Raw genomic sequence first — 5,201 nt, 5'->3', positions numbered from 1 at the left:
GTCGGGTTTTAACCTTGCCTAACAAACGACTCAAACAACTTCCACTCGAGGGCGCGGCAGGCACGGTGACTGTCCTATCGTCCGCTCTGGTATGCTGGATTGCACTATTTCACTATATTAAGGGAGAGGTGCCTTTCACACACCTATTCGGTGTGGAGACCTTCCGCCCCCAGCGAGCGCCGCGCCTTTCATGGCTAAAGCTGCATTCAAAAAACAACAACCAAAGTTGCTGTCGCTTTCCCTTCCCTGCCCTGCAATGGCTGGAGCAGCAGCAGCAGAAGAAGAAGAGAGAGAGAAAATAGTCTCATGGGGTCAGAGGAATGGCAGTGGAGCGCGATCTATGAATTTCACTAGCCAGGTCTGTCTCCCAATTGAACATTATTACTCTCTCGGCGCGCACGTCGCCACCACGGTTTCCGCGACAGCAGCAGCATCATGATGTTGCGTCTATTGTAAGTCCGGAACCGGGTTATTCGGCTGTTCGCGAACAGTCAGGTTTTAACCTTGCCTAACAAACGATCAAACAACTTCCACTCTCGAGGTGCGGTACGGTGACTGTCCTATCGTCCGCTCTTGTATGCTGGATTGCACTATTTCACTATATTAAGGGGAGAGGGTGCCTTCACACACATATTCGATGTGAAATATCTTCCGCCCCCCAGCGGAGCGCTTCGGCGCCTCTGCGAAGCAAAACGCGGCATTCAAAAACAACAACCAAAATTGCCGTCGATTTCCTCTCCCTGCCCTGCAATGGCTGGAGCAGAAGGAGAGCGAGAGAGAGAATAGTCTCATTGGGTCAGAGGAATGGCAGTGGAGCGGGCTAATGGCGAGTAGGCTCGCGATCTATCAATTACACTAGCCAGGTCGCTCTCCCTATTGAACATTATTACTCTCTCACGTCGCCACTGCGGTTTCCGCGACAGCAGCAGCATCATCATGATGTTGCATCCACCAATTAGTCCGGAACCGGGTTATTCGGCTGTCTGCGAACAGTCCGGTTTTAACCTTACCCAACAAACAACATCCACTCTCGAGGTGCGGTACGGTGAATGTCCTATCGTCCGACCTTGTATGCTGGATTGCACTATTTCACTATATTAAGGGGAGAGGGTGCCTTCACACACATATTCGGTGTGAAATATCTTCCGCCCCCCAGCGGAGCGCCTCTGTGAAGCAAAGCGCGGCATTCAAAACAACAACCAAAATTGCCGTCGCTTCCCTGCCATGCAATGGCTGGAGCAGAAGGAGAGAGATTTTAGTCTCATTGGATCAGAGGAATGGCAGTGGAGCGGGCTTATGGCGAGTAGGCTCGCGCTCTATCAATTACACTTGCCAGGTCTCTCTTCCGTTTGGACATTATTTACCCCGTCTCTCTCTCGGCGCACACGTCGCCACCCTACTAGTTTCCTTCACAGCATATGCTGCGGCCTTTCAGTCCGGGCTCCCCTTCGCCTTGCTGTCTGCCCAACTTAGCGGACTTGCGTTGGCTGATCACCCCGTCTTCGCGTCTGTGCCGGCCTTCAATGCAGCGCCCAACCGTCTCTTGACCGAGATTCATTGCACTATTCCACGCGCAAACGGCTACCCTAAATGTGCATAGACAACGCTCATGGTTCAACACGACCAGGGCGCAGTCTGGGAGCCGAGTATACTAAAAAGAGAGTTTAGCAGCCAAAACTCGTCAAAGCACACGTTGGGTTACCCCATCACCTAACAACGATGATGGCGGTTCCCACCCGTGAAATACACAACCTAACCAATATTGGGCGACGATGGCGCTCATGAGCCCACGTCCCCACAAACAGTAAGAGAAAGAGAGAGAGGAGGAGAGCCAATGTGCGGTCCCTCGCCCAATGTCTTATGCCTCGCTGGGGCAAAGAGAAGAGAAGAGGAGCGGATAAGGGAGGAGATTGGCCAACGTGCGGTCCCTCGCCCAATGTCGGCTGCCTCGCTGGAGCTGGGTAAAGAGGAGAGGAGCGGATAAGGGAGGAGATTGGCACACACGGTGGCGCTGCCGGCGCCGAGGATAGCAAGAGAAGGTGCAGTTTGATCTGATCATCTGGTTTGCTATTTCTCTAAGGCCAACGTGCGGTCCCTCGCCCAATGTCGGCTGCCTCGCTGGGGCAAAGAGAAGAGGAGAGGATAAGGGAGGAGATTGGCACACACGGTGGCGCTGCCGGCGCCGAGGATAGCGAGAGAAGGTGCAGTTTGATCTGATCATCTGGTTTGCTATTTCTCTAAGGCCAACGTGCGGTCCCTCGCCCAATGTCTTCTGCCTCGCTGGGGCAAAGAGAAGAGGAGCGGATAAGGGAGGAGATTCGCCAACGTGCGGTCCCTCGCCCAATGTCGGCTGCCTCGCTGGAGCTGGGGCAAAGAGGAGCGGATAAGGGAGGAGATTGGCACACACGGTGGCGCTGCCGGCGCCGAGGATAGCAAGAGAAGGTGCAGTTAGATCTGATCATCTGGTTTGCTATTTCTCTAAGGCCAACGTGCGGTCCCTCGCCCAATGTCTTCTGCCTCTCTCTCAATCTCACTATTTTGGCCGCCGTGATAGGCGCCGCCAACAGCAGCAGCTACCTGGTTGATCCTGCCAGTAGTCATATGCTTGTCTCAAAGATTAAGCCATGCATGTGTAAGTACAAGCCGATTTAAGGCGAAACCGCGAATGGCTCATTAAATCAGCTATGTTTCATTGGATCTGTAAACCCACTTACTTGGATAACTGTGGCAATTCTAGAGCTAATACATGCAATTGGTCTCTGACCGCAAGGGAAGAGCGCTTTTATTAGTTCAAAACTGGTCGGGCCCCGGTCCGTAACCCACCTGTGGTGAATCTGAATAACTTCGGGCTGAGCGCACGGTCTCCGCACCGGCGCCGCTTCTTTCAAGTGTCTGCCTTATCAGCTTTCGATTGTAGGTTATGCGCCTACAATGGCTATAACGGGTAACGGGGAATCAGGGTTCGATTCCGGAGAGGGAGCCTGAGAAACGGCTACCACATCTAAGGAAGGCAGCAGGCACGCAAATTACCCACTCCCGGCACGGGGAGGTAGTGACGAAAAATAACGATGTGAGTCTCATCCGAGGCCTCGCAATCGGAATGAGTACACTTTAAATCCTTTAACGAGTATCCATTGGAGGGCAAGTCTGGTGCCAGCAGCAGCGGTAATTCCAGCTCCAATAAGCGTATATTAAAGTTATTTAACGGTTAAAAAGCTCGTGGTTGGATCTCAGTTCCGGACTGGCGGTGCACGCCGGTGTTTACTGTCACGCTCGAACAACCGCCCCGCTTATTTCATGAGATACTCTTTGTCGAGTGTCGAGTGGCCGGAAAGTTTACTTTGAAAAAATTAAGGTGCTCAGAACGAGCTATTTGAATAGCCCGAATGGTGATGCATGGAATAATGGGGCCGGAACCTCGGTTCTATTTTGTTGGTTTTCGGAACCAGAGAGTAATGACTAATCCGGAACAAGCGGGGAACGTGCATTATTCGCGGCAGCTAAATTGAAATTGGACCGTCGCAAGACGAACTACTGCGAAAGCATTTGCCAAGGATGTTTTCATTAATCAGAACGAAAGTTAGAGGTTCGAAGGCGATCAGATACCGCCTAGTTCTAACCATAAACGATGCCAACTAGCGATCCGCCGGCGTTATTCCACTGACCCGGCGGGCAGCTTCCGGGAAACCAAAGTCTTTGGGTTCCGGGGAAAGTATGGTTGCAAAGCTGAAACTTAAAGGAATTGACGGAAGGGCACCACCAGGAGTGGAGCCTGCGGCTTAATTTGACTCAACACGGGAAACCTCACCAGGCCCAGACACCGGAAGGATTGACAGATTGAGAGCTCTTTCTCGATTCGGTGGGTGGTGGTGCATGGCCGTTCTTAGTTGGTGGAGCGATTTGTCTGGTTAATTCCGATAACGAACGAGACTCTGGCCTACTAAGTAGTCGACGGATCTCCAGAAAATGGTGTCAGTTCGCAACTTCTTCTTAGAGGGATAAGCGGCAATTCTAGCCGCACGAGATTGAGCAATAACAGGTCTGTGATGCCCTTAGATGTTCTGGGCCGCAGCGGCTACACTGAAGGGATCAACAGGTTTTCCCCCTCCGAGAGGAGCGGGTAACCCGTTCAAAGCCTTTCTTGATAGGGATTGGGGCTTGCAATTGTTTCCCATGAACGAGGAATTCCCAGTAAGTGCAAGTCATCAGCTTGCGCTGACTACGTCCCTGCCCTTTGTACACACCGCCCGTCGCTACTACCGATTGAATGATTTAGTGAGGCCTTCGGACTGGCGCTCTTGGATTATCGGCCCCGTTGCCCGCGAGGGTTTTCTGGGGTCGTCGCCTCGAGCTGACGGAAAGATGTCCAAACTTGATCATTTAGAGGAAGTAAAAGTCGTAACAAGGTTTCCGTAGGTGAACCTGCGGAAGGATCATTAACAGAGAGAAAGAGAACGGGGCGCTCTTAAAACTACTACTCTCCTGATTTGGGCGGTCTCGGGCTATGCTCTGGCAACTCCAGCAGGGAAAGAGGACAATCCCGGCCCCCGCACCAAAAATAGGTACCACGCTGTGGGTGGACCACACTCGGGCGAGAGCGCGAAGACCGGAGGAGGACGGACAGGGCTTTGGACAGCTGCCCGTCCGTTCCTTACTACCGGCGAATAAGCCTCTTGACCCAAAAAGAGTGAAATTCTAGTGTCAAAAAACAACAACAAGCCGTCCGGCCAAACCCAAACCACAAACTTGGGCTATATCTGTCAAACCCTTTCATCGAGACTCGACCTGTGATGGTTAGTCGCAAAAAGACCAAATGGCAAATACACAACTCTTAACGGGGGATCACTCGGCTCGTGGGTCGATGAAGACAGCAGCAAACTGCGTGTCGGTATGTGAATCGCAAGAATACCAGATACATCGACAAGTTGAACGCATATTGCGGCGGCGGCAGCCATATGAGCTTGTCGCCGCCACTCCTCTACGAGGGTCGGAAATATACATCCATCGGTTGCTGCGAGTTCGGTGCCTGCTGACTGTCTCCCCGACACGAGGGTAACCCGAACCGAGCTTCCGCCTTGGGGTTTAATCGCCCGCGCCTTGCGCGAGGCGTGCCCTTAAAAACAAGCAAGCCTATCACTAGCAAGTCCATGGACTTGGCGCACCCATATTCAACCACAACAAAGCGACAGTTGTCGCCCTCG

At 52.6% G+C, this 5,201-nt stretch overlaps 1 non-coding gene across 1 annotated transcript; it reads left to right on the top strand.

Annotated features, from left to right (window-relative positions):
* Positions 1-4,826: 4,826 nt before the first annotated feature.
* LOC121853997 lies at positions 4,827-4,990 on the top strand. Its single transcript, XR_006086444.1, has one exon. It is a non-coding gene; the product is annotated as a 5.8S ribosomal RNA (ribosomal RNA).
* The last annotated feature ends 211 nt before the right edge of the window (positions 4,991-5,201 follow it).

This window comes from Homarus americanus, unplaced genomic scaffold, assembly GCF_018991925.1.
Source record: "Homarus americanus isolate GMGI-L3 unplaced genomic scaffold, GMGI_Hamer_2.0 scaffold58072, whole genome shotgun sequence".
NCBI lineage: Eukaryota > Metazoa > Arthropoda > Malacostraca > Decapoda > Nephropidae > Homarus > Homarus americanus.
Note: the sequence above shows the minus strand (reverse complement) of the source record. Positions and strands in the feature narration are given on the sequence as shown.